Raw genomic sequence first — 18433 nt, 5'->3', positions numbered from 1 at the left:
AAACCTTTAAGTTAACAATCTCATTTAATGTTGTTAACCCATTGTTTCGATGGTACCATTATTCCAGGGGTTAACGGAGTTAGGTCATTCGTTAACGCACATGGACTGAGGACTAGGGTCACCGCCCGCAAGCGGGTTGTGCCGTATCCTGCCGATCCATTCGTGCGTAAGGCTTACCGTTACGCACCATCTACTTCTGGCGCTGGAACGTCTGCACCACCTACTTCACCTATACCATCTGCACCACCTGCCCCACCAGTATCTCCCTCCGTCGAGGAACTGATGAGGGAAGTGGAGATCCTCCGTGCTCGGGTGACTGAGCTCGAGGAACAGATGTCACACGTAATGGACATCCTTTACCCACCGTTACCATAGGGCATTGTAGTAGAATTCATTATGTAATCTCGTTTGTAGTTTCATGTTTTACTCATGTATTGTACGAACCTATGTGGATGTATGCAACTTATTATTAATGAATGGAAACTTAGTGTTGTTTACTTTTTGTACGGAGTTCTAATTACGTTACTGTATGATGATTCTGTGGTATCTGTATCTAGTTACATTACTTAGTTAACATGTGTTGCGTTAATTCCATGTTGGTTGCCATATACTATATTATTATTTATTAAATGCTGGATTTTGACTTAAGTCAAAAAAAAATCTCGTTTAGTAGAGCAATGGCAAACGGAAGAGCAGCGCCCAGAGCAGCACAAATTGAGGAAATGATTGCTGAAAGAGTAGCCGCAGCTATTGCGGAAATCAACCCACAAGCTCCACCAGTTAACCAGCCCATTCGTAACGGGTGTACATATAAGGAGTTTCAAAGCTGCAAGCCCCACAACTTTAGTGGTACTGAGGGGCCAGTTGGATTGACTAGGTGGTTTGAGAAACTAGAAGCTGTGTTCCGTGTAAGCAACTGCTCAGAGATGAACAAAACCAAGTATGCCTCCTGTACACTGTCGGACGGCGCCCTAACCTGGTGGAACACACTTGCTCAGGCCAAAGGTATTGATGAGGCTTATGCTACTCCTTGGGAAGAATTTAAGGGAGCCATGATCGAAGAGTACTGCCCCAGAACGGAGATACAGAAAATAGAGGCTGAGTTCTGGGAGTTGAAGGTTGTGGGAAACAATCTTGATGGTTAGAACCGTAGGTATCTGGAATTAGTGCTGATGTGTCCCACGCTGGTTACCCCGGAGTTTAAGAGAATGGAATGATACTTGTGGGGACTTCCCAAGTCCATTTAGGGAAATGTCACCTCTTCTAAGCCACCCAATGTCCCGGAAGCTATGCGCATGGCGCATACCCTTATGAACCAAATTACCAGCAAAGAATCGAAAAAGGCTAAATCCGAATTGGGAGCCAGTGGTGAGAAGCGTAAGTGGGACAACAACAAGGGGAGAGCCTATGATCAAACCCCCACTAAGAGGCATAACGACAGAAGGAACCCCAACCCGAACACTAGCTCGAACTCCAACTACAAGGGTAGTCTACCGCAGTGCAAGAGGTGTTACAAACACCATACCGGGTACTGTAATGTGGTCTGTGAAAAGTGCAAAAGGACGGGGCATATTGGTAAGGACTGCAAGATTCCCACCCCAACGGTGAAGACAAACCCTACTGGACCAAGGCAGTGCTATGAGTGCGGACAACAGGGCCACTTCAGGAATGAATGTCCCAACAAGAGAAGGGACGGCGGGCCAGCGCTTGGAAGAGCTTTCAATGTAGTGTATATATATATATATATATATATATATATATATATATATATATATATATATATATATATATATATATATATATATATATATATATATATATATATATATATATATATATATATATATATATATATGCATGTGAGAACCCCGACTTGGTTACATGTATATTCACTATCAACAATCTATTAGCTTCTGTCCTATTTGATACTGGTGCCGATAGGAGCTATGTTTGTAGACACTTTTGCTCTAAGATAGATTGGTCGTTAGTTCCTTTAAAGAAGAGTATGCTTGTTGAGGTAGCCAATGGAAAACTTGAGAAAGTTGACCAAATTGGCCGAGGAGCTATTATCAACATAGCTGGAGTGGATTTCGAGATTGACTTGATACCCATTAAATTGGGAAGTTTTGATGTGATTGTCGGTATGGACTGGTTGACCAAAGTAAGGGCCGACATTATCTGTGGAGATAAAGCTCTTCGTATACCCCACGAAGATGGTGAGCCACTGATTATTTACGGAGAGAGATGTAGTTCGAAGATGAACCTCATTAGTTGCATGAAAGCACAAAAGATCATGAAGAAAGGACGACTTGCTGTTTTAGCACATATGAAAACGTTAGAAGCCGAGGTGAAGAGTGTGAATGATGTACAAATTGTGAACGAATTTCCCGATGTCTTTCCGGAAGAATTGCCTGGATTACCACCACCGAGAGCAGTGGAGTTCCAGATCGATCTAGTGCCGGGAGCTGCACCAGTAGCTCGCGCACCTTATCGACTAGCACCTTCCGAACTGCAAGAGTTGCAGAGTCAACTGTAGGAATTTCTAGACTGTGGATTTATCCAACCGAGTTCATCGCCTTGGGGCGCACCTATTTTATTCGTGAAGAAAAAGGACGGATCTTTCCGCATGTGTATCGATTATCGTGAGCTGAACAAGTTGACGATTAAGAATCAATATCCCCTTCCCCGAATTGACAATCTTTTCGACCAACTGCAAGGATCAAGCGTTTACTCCAAGATCGATATGCGATCCGGTTATCACCAATTGAGGGTGAAGGGGAGTGATGTGATGAAAACTGCGTTTAGAACCCATTATGGTCATTATGAGTTTCTCGTGATGCCATTCGGTTTAACCAACGCACCTGCCGTGTTTATGGACCTCATGAATCGAGTATGCAAGCCATATCTGGACAAGTTCGTTATCGTTTTCATAGATGATATCCTCATCTATTCCCGAAGTGAAGAAGAACATGAACAACATCTTCGACTAGTGTTGGAACTCATGAGACAAGAGCAACTTTATGCCAAATTCTCCAAGTGTGAATTTTGGTTGAAGGAAATCCAATTTCTGGGTCATATTGTGAGTGATTAAGGTATCAAAGTTGATCCCATAAAGATAGAAGCTATTAGCAAGTGGGAAACCTACACTACTCCGACTCACATCCGCCAATTTCTAGGTCTTGCCAATTACTACCGAAGATTTATTGAAGGTTTCTCTCTGATTGCGCGTCCTTTGACCGCGCTGACTCACAAAGGGAAGAAGTTCGTTTGGGAAAAAGAACACGAATCAGCATTTCAAAACTTGAAGCAAAAGTTGACCACCGCACCTATCTTATCTCTTCCTGAAGGCAGTGATGATTTCGTCATATATTGTGATGCCTCAAAAAATGGTTTTAGATGCGTATTGATGCAAAGATTGAAGGTTATTGCCTATGCTTCTCTTCAACTAAAGATTCACGAGCGAAACTACACTACTCACGACCTCGAGCTTGGAGCCGTTGTCTTTGTGCTCAAATTGTAGAGACACTATCTTTATGGAACTAAAAGTACCATCTTCACCGACCACAAAAGCCTCCAGTACATATTCGATTAGAAACAACTGAACATGAGGCAGCGACGATGGATCGAGACGCTGAACGACTATGATTGTGAACTTCGTTACCATCCTGGAAAGGCAAATGTTGTAGCCGATGCCCTGAGCCGAAAGGAGAGGACGGTACCTCTTCGTGTCCGCGCCTTGAACATCACCATTCATTCAAATCTCAATAGCTAGATCCGAGTAACCCAAGATGAGGCTCTCAAAGAGGAGAATATTTCTCAAGAACACTTGAACATTCTCGTTTCACGATTCGAGGTTAAGGAGACTGGACTCCGATGCTTTGCCGGAAGGATTTGGGTACCTAGTTATGGAGATCTACGGAGCCTTATACTAGATGAAGCCCACAAGTCGAGATATTCGATTCATCCAGGAGCCGATAAAATGTACCACGATCTCAAGGAACAGTACTGGTAGCCTAATCTTAAGAAGGATGTTGCAACTTACGTTGGTAAGTGTTTGACTTGCTTGAAAGTTAAAGCCGAACATCAAAGGCCATCTGGATTACTTCAATAACCGGAAATCCCGCAATGGAAGTGGGAAAGGATAACGATGGACTTCATCACAAAGCTACCGAAGACGGTAGGCGGTTATGATACCATCTAGGTTATCGTTGACTGACTTACCAAATCTGAACACTTCTTAGCCATGAAGGAAATGGATACGATGGAGAGACTCGCTCAACTATACATCAAAGAGGTTGTATCTCATCATGGTGTGCTCTTATCAATTATCTCAGATCGCGATCCCCGTTTTGCTTCCAGATTTTGGCGTTCTTTGCAAGAAGCCTTGGGAACTCGTCTCGACATGAGCACCGCGTATCACCCACAGACCGATGGTCAGAGTGAATGAACGATTTAGACTTTGGAGGACATGTTGCGTGCCTGTGTTATTGACTTCGGAAAGGCTTGGGAGAGACATTTGCCACTAGCTGAATTCTCTTACAACAACAGTTATCATTCGAGTATTAATGCCGCACCTTTTGAAGCGTTGTATGGCTGCAAATGCCGTTCTCCTATTTTTTGGGCCGAAGTAGGCGAAAAGCAAATCACCGGACCCGAGGTAGTCCATGAAACAACCGAGAAGATTGTCCAAATTCAAGTGAGACTTAAGGCGGCCCATGATCGCCAAAAGAGTTATGCCGACCTTAAACGTAAAGACTTCAAATTCAACGTGGGTGACCGTGTAATGTTAAAGGTTGCACCTTGGAAAGGTGTGATCCGTTTTGGAAAGCGCGAAAAGTTAAACCCGCGATATATTGGTCCTTTTGAAATCTTGGAGCGTATTGGACCCGTTGCTTACCATTTAGATCTTCTGACTCAGTTGAGCGCATTTCACCCTACTTTTCACGTGTTGAATCTGAAGAAATGTCTTGCCGAACTAGAACTTTTCATCCCTCTCGATGAGCTTACGATTGACGACAAACTCCATTTCATGGAGGAACCTGTCGAAGTTATGGATCGTGAGGTTAAGACTTTGAAACGCAACAAGATTCCAATTGTCCGAGTCCGATGGAATGCCAAACGTGGACCTGAGTTTACCTGGGAACGAGAGGATCAAATGATGCAGAAATATCCTCACCTTATCCCGACTCCAACACCTGCCTCAGCTTAAAATTTTGGGATGAAATTTCCATTAACAGGTGGGTAATGTAACGACCCAACTTTTTCGACTTGTTTTTGTGCCTTGTGGTTTTTGCGAAACTGCGTATTTGTGCGTAATGTGCTACTTTATACTCTGGAATCTTTATACACATGGATTACTTTCATTTATATGATAAAACGTGCCTTTAAGTACGTAGGATGCTTAACTTGATCACCGGATGCCTTTATGACCGTTAGTGTCACTTGACGTTACGAACAAACTGTGTACTGCGTACACGTTTAACTTTTGTCGTAATCGGAATATTATGACTACGAAATGTTAATTATTATTTCATAATAATAATTACTTGGGTTTTTAGATGCTTAATTACGCGTAGTAATTTACGTATGCTTACTAGTTAGTCTTGTTGGACTTTCTACCTTATTGAGCCTTAGCCCACCCTACACTAGTTTGTGGACTATTTAATTAGCCCAATTATTAATAGCTAGTGACCCATTAATATGTAAGACAAATGCCCATTTATTAGAGGGAACATGCTAGCATTTTTGTCAAGTATTATCCTTAATGTTGCATGGGATGCTAACATAAGCACCGACTTTAGACAACCATTAACCAAAAAGAAAAAGTGTGTCCCCCTTGTCCCCCTCCCATTCCAACGGCCATCACCACCACCCTCACCCTCATTCACCTATAAATACAAGCCTTATTCCATCCATTTTACACTTGCTCTCATTTACATTTCACACACACTTACTCTCTTATTTCCTCTCTAGTCTTTCTCACTCTAAAACTTGTAAGTTTTTGAATTTCTTCTTCTTCTTCTTCTCTTATCATTTTCGAATTCATCATCATCATTAAAGGGTCTAGCTTTTTAGCTTTGATCTTGATTACATCTTGTAGATTCAAACTTGGATTTGAATCCTTCAAGAACATGGAAGATTCAAGCTTTCTAGCTTTGAATCTTCACCTACTTTGTAGATCTATATCTTTTAACTTTAATCTTGTTATTTTGTAATAAAGATTCAAACTTGTGTTTGTAATCTTCATGTAACTTAAAGATCCAAGCTTTATGCTTCAAGATCTTCAAGAACAACCAAGATGCAAGCTTTCTAGCTTGAATCTTCATATATTTTGTTGGATCTAAGTTTCCTAACTTATGATCTCATTATTTTGTTATAAAGATCAAAACTTGTGTTTATGGTCTCCATGTAACTTAAAGATCTAAGCTTTATGCTTCAAGGTCTTCAAGAACACTAAAGGTTCAAGCTTTCTAGCTTTGTGACCTTATAACTTGTGTGAAAAGGATCCAAGCTCTCTAGCTTAGGGTTCCATCACTTTATTTGACTTAGATTATGTTCATACTTGCTTGATTGAAGTAAAGTTTGTAGCTTTAGTTGTAAATGTAACTTGTAATTGTGTTAAGACTAAGGGTATGATGTAACATTGGTTCATCATCCATCTAAGACTCTTAAATGAGTTGTGTTCTTACTTGGTCTTAACATATTATGCGTTGATGGTAGAATCTTGGTCAAGGTGATGCTAACCCATCAACGAGTTGTACACTTGAAGCTACAAATATTAAGGATGAGAACCGTGATGAGCATCAAGCACTAAGAACCCCACCGGAGCACCTTGCCTACTGTTTTCAGGGTCTGATCAGACCACCTGGGCTACTGGAAAGTTAATTTTCAGTTAGTTCGGTTCGACTAGATGATTTTCCGTTTAGACCTCGTCTTAATCCGAGTCACGGTTTAGGATTTATGGCCTTCCGAAAGTCACTACACTCTATTAATGTTGTGCTGAAATTTCTGACCTACTCACACTTAAACCGTCGCCACGGTCAAACGAAGAAGAGTTAGGTTCTGGAAATTGGTCAGAAACTAGAGGACTCCCATACGGAGCCATAGCCACTGATTACGCGTCTTTTCGATTTACGTAGAGGCTGTAGCAGCTGATCAAAGTCATCCTATTGTTTCGACCTCTATACTTGTTAACCTTACTTAACTTTTATGATGATGATGATGACACTTAAACTTATTTTATGCACTATTAGAACTTATGAGGATAACATACTGACCTAGTAACCTTTGACTTAGGTTGACGACCTTTCGGACCGACTTACTACTTGCATACTTTCATTATCGACTTTACCGCTCTTATCACTGTGAGTTATAGCATCCCTTTTTACTCTAACTATTTTGGGACTGAAAATACATGCGCTTTTTACGTTTTACATACTAGGCACGAGTACTTAAACTTTATATATGTGTAGGTTATACAACGGCATAAACTTTCCCCTTAGCTCGGTAACGTCTAGTCATTGGTCTTTGAACCGGTGAACGCGAATCTTAGATATGGATCCATAGGGTTTGACATCCCCACTCGGGCTAGCCGCACTAGCATTTAACGGGTGTTTAATACTTCGTAAACATACGCACTCGCCAAGTGTACTTTTAGGGGGTTACAAGCGTTAAGTTAGTTACCAAGTGCCCACGATTAAACATATACTTTTCATACTGTTTTGAAACGCTGTTTGAAGCACTGAAATCTCGTGGCCTACCTTACATTATTGTTACAACTTAAACTGTAGCTCACCAACATTATTGTTGACGTTTTTAAGCATGTTTTCTCAGGTGCTTAGAGGTTTGTTGCTTCCCCTGTTTAGACTTGTTGTCTTGGTGTTTAAACTTGCCGTTAAGGACCTGCTGTGCTAGAATTCTGTTGCATTACTTAGAGATGTCTCAATCATGGAACTTTTCTTTTGCATTCGTAATTTATGTTATTTTCAAATAATGACTTTGTAACGACCTTTGTGTCATGCTATCTTTTGTAAACGCTATCTTTTTATGAATGCAAAACTGGTTTTTAAATAGCATATAGTGTTTGACCTTGTAATGATCCTATTGTTGATGATCCGTACACGATGGTTTTGTATAGGGCGTCACATGGATCGTGGCTTAAATTTAAGTTACTCCTCAAAAGAATACTTAATTGGTTGTTGAATCACTTGTTTTGGTTTTCCACTTCTTGTTTGACACATGTTTAGAAAACATGTTCTTTTTAGGTTTAGAAACATGGTCCGGTTTATCATAGGATTTAATGGACAGTTTCTTAGATTTGTGTGGAAACCAACCATGTTGATCTCGATATCCCGTGATTTTCCCATTCTTCCCATAAGTAGTTTTCAAAAATGGACAATTCGTCTTGGTCTCGTAACTAAAGTAAACTTTCTTTTTCGGGGAAACATATTTCTTATCTTGGGTTGAAGACTTCAATGGAGATTGAGTAGAAGTCTTCAGGGTTTTGGGTTTCCAAGTTGATTTCCTCGGTGTCTTCGTAGACTTTGGAGGACCCTGATCTTTCGATTTAGTGATCTCTAAGGTCTTAGACGTTTCTCTCGAAATCGGCTTCGAGTACGTCGACGATTGATGCAACCTAGGTCTTGGTTTAGTCTTTGAGATATTAACTTGTTTTTCTACTGTCTTAATGTAATGACCCGTCTTTTTCGACTTGCTTTTGTACTTTGTGCTTTCACGAAACTGCGTATTTGTGCATACTGAGCTATATTATACTCTGGGATCTTACTACATGTGGATTACTTTCGTTTATATGTCAAAACATGCCTTTAAGTACGTAAGGTACTTAAGTTGATTCCCGGAAGCCTTTATGACCGTTGGTGTCACTTGACGTTTAAAACGAACTGCGTACTGTGTACATTTTTAACTTTGGTCATAATCGGAATATTATGACTACGAAATACTAATTGTTATTTTATAATAACAATTACTTGGGTTTTTGGATGCTTAATTACGCTTAGTAATTTACTTATGCTTACTAGTTAGTCTTGTTGGACTTTCTACCTTGTTGGACTTTAGCCCACCCTACACTAGTTAGTGGACTATTTAATTAGCCCAATTATAAGTAACTAGTGACCCATTAATAAGTAAGACAAATGCCCATTTATTAGAGGGAACATGCTAGCATTTTTGTCAAGTATTATCTTTAATGTTGCATGGGATCCCAACATAAGCACCAACTTTAGACAACCATTAATCAAAAAGCAAAAGTTGTCTCCCCTTTTGTCCCCCCATGCCCACGGTTTTGGAAGACCACCACCACCATCACCACACTATAAATACAAGCCTTGATTCATCCATTTTACACTTGCTCTCATTTGCATTTCACACACACTTACTCTCTAATTCTTTCTCTAGTCTTTCTCTCTCTAGAAAGTGTAAGTAATTGATTTTTCTTCTTCTTCTTCCCTTCCCTTTCACGTGATCCTCATCATCATCTAAGGATCTAGCTTTTTAGCTTTGATCTTGATTACATCTTGTAGATTCAAACATGGATTTGAATCCTTCAAGAACATGGAAGATTCAAGCTTTCTAGCTTTAAATCTTCACCTACTTTGTAGATCTAAATCTTTTAACTTTAATCTTGTTATTTTGTTATAAAGATTCAAACTTGTGTTTGTAATCTTCATGTAACTTAAAGATCCAAGCTTTATGCTTCAAGATCTTCAAGAACAACCAAGATGCAAGCTTTCTAGCTTGAATCTTCATATCTTTTGTTGGATCTAAGTTTTCTAACTTATGATCTCATTACTTTGTTATAAAGATCAAAACTTGTGTTTATGGTCTTCATGTAACTTAAAGATCTAAGCTTTATGCTTCAAGGTCTTCAAGAACACCAAAGGTTCAAGCTTTCTAGCTTTGTAATCTTATAACTTGTGTGAAAAGGATCCAAGCTCTCTAGCTTAGGGTTCCATCACCTTATTTGATTTAGATTATGTTCATACTTATTTGATTGAAGTAAAGTTTGTAGCTTTAGTTGTAAATGGAACTTGTAATTGTGTTAAGACTAAGGATATGATGTAACCTTGGTTCATCATCCATCTAAGACTCTTAAATGAGTTATGTTCTTACTTGGTCTTAACATATTGTGTGTTGATGGTAGAATCTTGGTCAAGGTGATGCTAACCCATCAACGAGTTGTACACTTGAAGCTACAAGCATCAAGGATGAGAACCGTGATGAGCATCAAGCACCAAGAACCCCACCGGAGCACTTGTTACTGTTTTTTGGGATCTGATCAGATTCCTGGACTTCTGGAAAATTGATTTTCAGTTATTTCGTTTCGAGTAGATGACTTTTCGTTTAGGCCTCGACTTAATCCGACATACGGTTTAGGATTTATAGCCCTCCGAAAGTCACTACGTCGTTGTAACGTTGTGCTGAAATTTCTGACCTACTCGCACTTAAACCATCGCCACGGTCAAACGAAGACGATTTTGATTCTGGAAATTGGTCAGCAACTAGAGGACTCCCATACGGAGCCATAGCCACTGATTTCGCATCTTTTCAATTTACGTAGAGGCCGTAGCAGCTGATCAAAGTCATCCTATTGTTTCGACCTCTATACTTGTTAAACTTACTTAGCTTTTACGATGATGAATGATGATGACACTTAAACTTATTTTATGCACTATTAGAACTTATGAGGACAGCCTATTGACCTAGTAACCTTTGACTTAGGTTGACGACCTTTCGGACCGATTTACTACTTGCACACTTTCGTGACGACTTTTACTGCTTATTCACTGTGAGTTATAGCATCCCTTTTTAATTTAACTATTTTGGGACTGAGAATACATGCGCTTTTTATGTTTTACATACTAGGCACGAGTACTTAAACTTTATATATGTGTGGGTTATACAACGGCATAAACTTTCCCCTTAGCTCGGTAACGTTTAGTCATTGGTCTTTGAATCGGTGAACGCTAATCTTAGATATGGATCCATAGGGTTTGACATCCCCACTCGGGCTAGTCGTGCTAGCATTTAATGGGTGTTTAATACTTCGTAAACTTACGTACTCACCAAGTGTACTTTTAGGGGGTAATATTACGTTAAGTTAGTTACCGGGTTGTGATGACCCGGAAATTTCTGACCAAATTTAAACTTAATCTATAACGTTTCTGACACGATAAGCAAAGTCTGTAAAGCTGAATCTCAAAATTCTTGAACTATTCAAATACCCTTCAATTGTTCTCAATGATTCGCGAACAATTATATGTAAATAGATACATATATATACTATAACTTGAAAACGTAACAAAGTTTTAATTGCATGATACCGTACATTAAACTTATTGGTTTATATATCTATTTGAATATATATAATTTCAAGTAATTTAGTAAACGATAGTAACATACGATTATTGATTTGATTGATATTTAGATAAGTTAACTAAAACGTTTAAGATGAACCAGTAAAACACTAATTTGCTACAGTATTTTCGAATTACTACACTACCCGAAAAGCTACAGTGTTTTCGAAAATCACTATTAGCTACAGTAAAAAACTTTGCTACAGTAACTTTGCTACAGTAAAACACTATTTCAAAATGAAAATGTATATATGTATATGTATATACTACGAGACGATGATTTATAGAAGCAAATAACCAAAACACTTAATTGATTAAAGCTACACTTCGAGTGATATAGTTTATGGATAATTCAAGTCTAATTATTGACAAAGGTACGTGTCACGAAACGTAAAATGCGAGTTTTCTCAGTGTAAGAAAGGACGTTCGGAAAACCAGAACCAGGACATAAGTCGAGTGACGACGTACGACTTGTCGGAACAAAAGTTACAAGTCACCTATACACGAGAATATAATATAATATATAATTAATTAATTTAAATTATATATATTATATATTAATAAATAAATATGTCATCGAGGAAGAGTTAAAAACATGTGTGAGCTGGAAAAGGGATCCATGCGATCGCATGGCATCCCCTCACATTAACCATGCGATCGCATGGTGGTGTTTGGTGGCCAACATCTATAAATCGAACGTTTTTTTTTCTTCTGATTTCTGATTCATTCTTCATTCCTTCATTCCTCCGTATTATTATTTATTATATTTATATTATTATTATTATTATTATTATTATTATTATTATTATTATTATTATTATTATTATTATTATTATTACTATTATTACTATTATTATTATTATTAATCTTAATATTATTATTAGTTATATATATACATAAAATACTACGACGAGGTCATGAGCGTATCACTTTCAAAACGAGTTTTCGAGCGGGATAGAGCTAAAGAAACTATGGGTTATAGTTATGGAGGTTATAGGTAATGCTCATGGGTATTGTTCGCAAGTCAAACCTAGTGTTTATCATCTCAGTTGCGTCTACGTACTTTCCTGCAATATTGAATCACAATATTGATATGTGAGCATTCATATCTTATCTTTTATATATTAATTGTGTATCCATGTCTAGTGCTCGAGTATATATATTTATGCATGCTTGTATGCTAAATTTTGTCGTTAAACATTTTATGATGAATCACGAATTAAATACATATATTGCTAATAAAAGGTATATGATATGCATGTTTTTGGAAAGCTGACAAAAAATCAATAACTTTTCATTTAGAAATCGCGTAATTTCGATGAACGAATTAAAAGATATGGTCAATTGAGTTATGATTGACGTTAATTGGAATTGCTTTTGAATCTGCAATTAATATTTAAACAACTTGTTTGTAGGATTGATAAATTGGATTTTTGAATATTACCAGCCGAGTAAATGAATCCTTATATAAGGCACGTCTCGTTTTGTCGAACTATTGTCAAAATTGACTTTTTGAAACGACTTTGGATAACTTTTGTATGTCGATCTCGAGTATTAGGATTGTGATACACTATGACCTGACCTAACTTGATAGACACTTATTGACCAACATATGTTCTATAGGTTGAGATCTACGGTTAATTTTTGCATTTCGAGTTTCGGTCACTTTTTGGTGAATGACCTTATGTGCTGCTAAGGTGAGTTTCATTTGCTCCCTTTTTAATTGCTTTTGCAATATATATTTTTGGGCTGAGAATACATGCAATATATTTTAAACGCAATGGATATAAGTACATGCTTAATTCTACACTGAGTTTGAACCGAAAATCCCTTAGCTTTGGTAACTAGTAACTGCCGGTTATAAGAACTGGTGGGCGCGAATAGTGGTATATGGATCCATAGGGCTTGACATCCCCGTCCGAGCTAGAGCATTATCCTTTTAACGGATGTATGCTATTTGAGAAGCGTATACGTTGGTTTGCGTGTATTATTAAGATTATTATACAAAGGATACTTGTTATATAGACGTTAAAGTTCAGTTACCAGGGTGCTCTATTACGTAGAATCTTTTGATAAACGTTTCTGGATGAAACAACTGAAATCTTGTGATCCACCTTTATATACAGATTATGCGCAACATTAAAACTATGAACTCACCAAACTTTGTGTTGACACTTTTAAGCATGTTTATTCTCTGGTTCCTAGAAGTCTTCCGCTGTTTGCTTATATGTGATACAAGCTATGTGCATGGAGTCATACATGCTTTATTCAAGACAACATTGCATTCACAAAATCATCACCATGTATCTTATTTTGACTGCATTGTCAACGGATGTAGTATTGTAAACTATTATATACGGTGATGGTCTATACGTAGAAATCATCAGACGTCGAAAACCTTGGATTTATATATTCATTTATGGTGTGCCTTTTCAAAAGAATGCAATGTTTACAAAACGTATCATATAGGTCAAAACCTCACTATGAAATCAATGAATGATGTATTCGTCCAAAGGGATTTTCAAGGATCGTCATAGTTGGTTTCAGAGCTTGAGGTCATAGGGAACAAGAATTTGCATTAGTGTGTTTAACTGGTAATAGTTAGGATGTATTAGTGAGTCTGAACTATGACCATATCTGTTTTTACCGAGTTTTACTTACCATTTATCGTCGAAAATTACTTGCTTATCATTCCTAAGTCTAGACACGTCTTACTGCATTTACTGCATAGATAGTGTACCGACAAAATTCATATCTTAGCATATCTGTTACCGTAAACTTTTCCTGACATCTTTCGAAAATTTCTCCGTAATTTACGGAATTTTGGTATTATATATACATATGTAAATTATGTATTGAAGAGTACCAATCTAAATTCTATAATCTATCTTATATCAAAAATCAATTCCCTGATTATACAAGATGGATCACGTATCTAGTTCAAATTCCTTAAATTCTGACAGCTATTCCGATATGGATATTCACCTGAACTCCGAAGACAGTGTAATCGAAATGGATCAACCAATTAGCCATCATCTATTCTGGATGAATTGGGGATGGGTTCGTAGCTTACTTAGTCATTGGAGACAAGAAGAAGGTGATCCCTTCCATCCACCACATTGCCCTCTTGGCGAAGAACCTGAAGCACTTACCGGCGAACCTGTTCGTAATACCATTTTCTCTCTCATTTCCAGAGTATCTAGTCATGATTATATACTATCTCACATTCTAAATCTTATTCGTCCGCTTGTCCGAACCGACAATCATCCCGGTGTAATAGAAGAAGTCAACGAGCTTCGCGCTCGGGTAGTGGCTTTGGAGAATGTGGTGCAAAGGTTACAAGCACCAGCAGCAGCACCGGCAGCAACAGTACCACCATCAGCAACACCAACAGTACCATCACCACCACCAACAACAACATCCGCATCTCACACCTCAACATCACAATCTGTACCTCGAACATCAACGTCATACGCACCATAGATACAAAGGAATACCAACAACAACAAACGATGAAGTATTGATTCATAACTTCATCGAAGAAATATTTTACAGAGAATATGTAGTTTCTAAAAGTTTTAGAGATTATATATTCTAGTCCTAGTCGAAAACCAGATGAGATTAATATTATGTTAACTCATTAAATCCATGATTACATCTAAGGAAAATATATATGTAGGTATATTTTCATAAAGATTGTAATTAAGAAAATTCTTTTGTACAAACTGATAATGGTGAGAATATTTTAACGGGTAGGTAATACCCGAGAGATATATAAATTCACAATTAATATGTTACATTCTTCGATTCTGATTCAACAAATCATCAACTATACTCACTACTTTCACAACAATATATATTCTTTTATAAAAATCAAAGCAACCATCCTCATCCAAATTTGATTACGTATTTTGATTTTGACAAATCAAAATCCAAGTCAAGATTTAACAAAAGACATCATTCTTAGATTCCTACATCTTTCGAAGCTATACTTTGACTTCAAAACTGTGCTAGAACATCATAGAACCCAGAAAAGTATTTGTATCATTCAAATTCCTAGAACATCATATGAATATTAACGATTACAATCTATGTTCAAATACCTCGAAATTCCTGAAGACACTTCAAATAATGAATCATCGAGATGATGATCCAACCACATGTTACCGCAGTCTTGTACCTGAAAAACCTCAAAATCAAAGTCATAGTTTAACACGTATCCATGTCAGACCCTTTGGCATTTATTAGCTAAAATAACTTTTCAATCCCTTTTCAAAATAGACAGTTTTGTCACCACTCCAGCAAATCACCTTCAATTGTTCATTCGAATAAGCCTTATTATAACGATTACCCCTTCATCATTGTTACCGGGGAACCTTTCATATTCCACCACATTAGCAGTAAACTTATCAACAACTTCATTGATCATTAAGCCTCTCCGAAAAATCATGATAATTATTCATTGAAACTCTATCAAGTACCCATATACAACTTGTAACAACAATTGTCATACCAACTACTGGGAATTAGAAAATCAGTCTTTTGAATTTCGTAGCAATTTTTCAGCAACAGTTATATATATACATATAGCGTTACCTTCAAGACTTACAGACTTCGAATGTGAAGTTTCTGAAAAACACCCTAAACTACGAACTAGTTCTTGAAATCTTGAAAAATGCTGATGAAGCAGCAAAAATTGTAAACGACTTTAACAGTCAAAAGTTTGATGACAAAGAGTAGTGTGTTGGAAAAGCACAGAAAAAGAGAAAATTTGGTACTGAAGAACGAATTGAGCAAAACATGAAGGAGGCTGTGGACAAATCACAAAGACTAAACCTTCCTTCAAAGAATCCAAGTGATTCAGTATCTGCTGAAGTCATTAACGAATACCTTGCTCCTGACTCAAAATCAGTTACGAACAAATCTTCTTCATCATCATTCGATATTAGAAATTCTAAGATATCATCGTATCTTTCATTATAAATATCCTCGATACTTCTGGAGATATCTTCATGACTATTCTTATCTGAAATCATTCATCTCTTCGCGCTATCTGTGTTACATCATAAAAGAAACTATTTTAGTTTCAAAAATCTGAAAAATTCAAAAAATGGATGTTTGAAGTAATGTTGGGAATTGAAGCATGAGTTAGTATAATATAATGACACTTGATCAACGTGATTATATTACAATAAGTCATGCTGAGTTTCTAATGGAATGTGATAAAGGTTCACAGATCACACCCTCATCATGAACCATGTTACATAACTCTTTTATTCTATTTAACCTCTAAACATATCAAGAAAATATTTTTCTTGATGATTCGGTCATTTCCGGATATTCTGGTAATTTGACAAATCAAGATCGTGCCATTACGATTACCTTCTCAGAACATTAACTATGTTCATCCAAAACTCCATACCTACGAATTCTGGACCATTATTCGTTTGACTTAAGGTCGGGAAGAGAAAACGAAAGAATGAAGCTCCGAAATATAATGGAGAATATAAAGCCCGATAACAACCCCGAAATTATAAACCGTGTATATCAATGCGTATAGCAATATAAAGACACGGGAGAATGAAAAACACTATAACCTCAAGGTAATGGTAGAAGAAAATAACTTCCTCTGGTGGTAGATGAAAAAGAAGAATGACAGATATAAAAGTTAGGAGTATATCAAGAATCAGAACTGGATGAAGCATTTCACAATCTTTTGGAAGTATGAAATAAGGAAGAAGATGTAGGAGTAGTGAAAATAATGAAACAGAAGTGGTTAATTTATAGCGAAATATCAGACATAGCAATCGAGGCAGATTACACATTTAATCAAAGGAAATCCTAATTTCCGCAATTACCGAAGAATCAAATCCTATTTAGATTATGAAGATTTTCTATTCCTTAAATTTCGGAAATCAATCGTTACTACGTCAAGAGTTAAAACGAATCTCTATTCTCCATTTCACTCTATTACGATAACTTCCCTCATACGCTTCGAGTAATCGGATTGTTTTGTCCATATTATTCAACGGTGATAAAATTCTATTTATCAACTCATATTCCTCATGAAAACATTTTTATTGTTAGCCATGACGACCTCACTCAAATTTCGGGACGAAATTTCTTTAACAGGTAGGTACTGTGATGACCAGGAAATTTCTGACCAAATTTAAACTTAATCTATAACGTTTCCGACACGATAAGCAAAGTCTGTAAAGCTGAATCTCAAAATTCTTGAACTATTCAAATACCCTTCAATTGTTCTCAATGATTCGCGAACAATTATATGTAAATAGATACATATATATACTATAACTTGAAAACGTAACAAAGTTTTAATTGCATGATACCGTACATTAAACTTATTGGTTTATATATCTATTTAAATATATATGATTTCAAGTTATTCAGTAAACGATAGTAACATTCGATTATTGATTTGATTGATATTTAGATAAGTTAACTAAAACGTTTAAGATGAACCAGTAAAATACTAATTTGCTACAGTATTTTCGAATTACTACAGTACCCGAAAAGCTACAGTGTTTTCAAAAATCACTATTTACTACAGTAAAAAAACTTTGCTACAGTAACTTTGCTACAGTAAAACATTATTTCAAAATGAAAATGTGTATATGTATATACTACGAGACGATGATTTATAGAAGTAAATAACCAAAACACTTAATTGATTAAAGCTACACTTCGAGTGATATAGTTTATGAATAATTTAAGTCTAATTATTGACAAAGGTACGTGTCACGAAACGTAAAATGCGAGTTTTCTCAGTGTAAGAAAGGACGTTCGAAAAACCAGAACTGGGACATAAGTCGAGTGACGACGTACGACTTGTCGGAACAAAAGTTACAAGTCACTTATACACGAGAATATAATATAATATATAATTAATTAATTTAAATTATATATATTATATATTAATAAATAAATATGTCGACGAGGAAGAGTTAAAAACATGTGTGAGCTGGAAAAGGGATCCATGCGATCGCATGGCATCCCCTCACATTAACCATGCGATCACATGGTGGTGTTTGGTGGCCAAC

The sequence above is a fragment of the Rutidosis leptorrhynchoides genome, chromosome 4, assembly GCF_046630445.1.
Source record: "Rutidosis leptorrhynchoides isolate AG116_Rl617_1_P2 chromosome 4, CSIRO_AGI_Rlap_v1, whole genome shotgun sequence".
Taxonomy (NCBI): Eukaryota; Viridiplantae; Streptophyta; class Magnoliopsida; order Asterales; family Asteraceae; genus Rutidosis; species Rutidosis leptorrhynchoides.
This window is presented reverse-complemented; position numbering follows the sequence as displayed.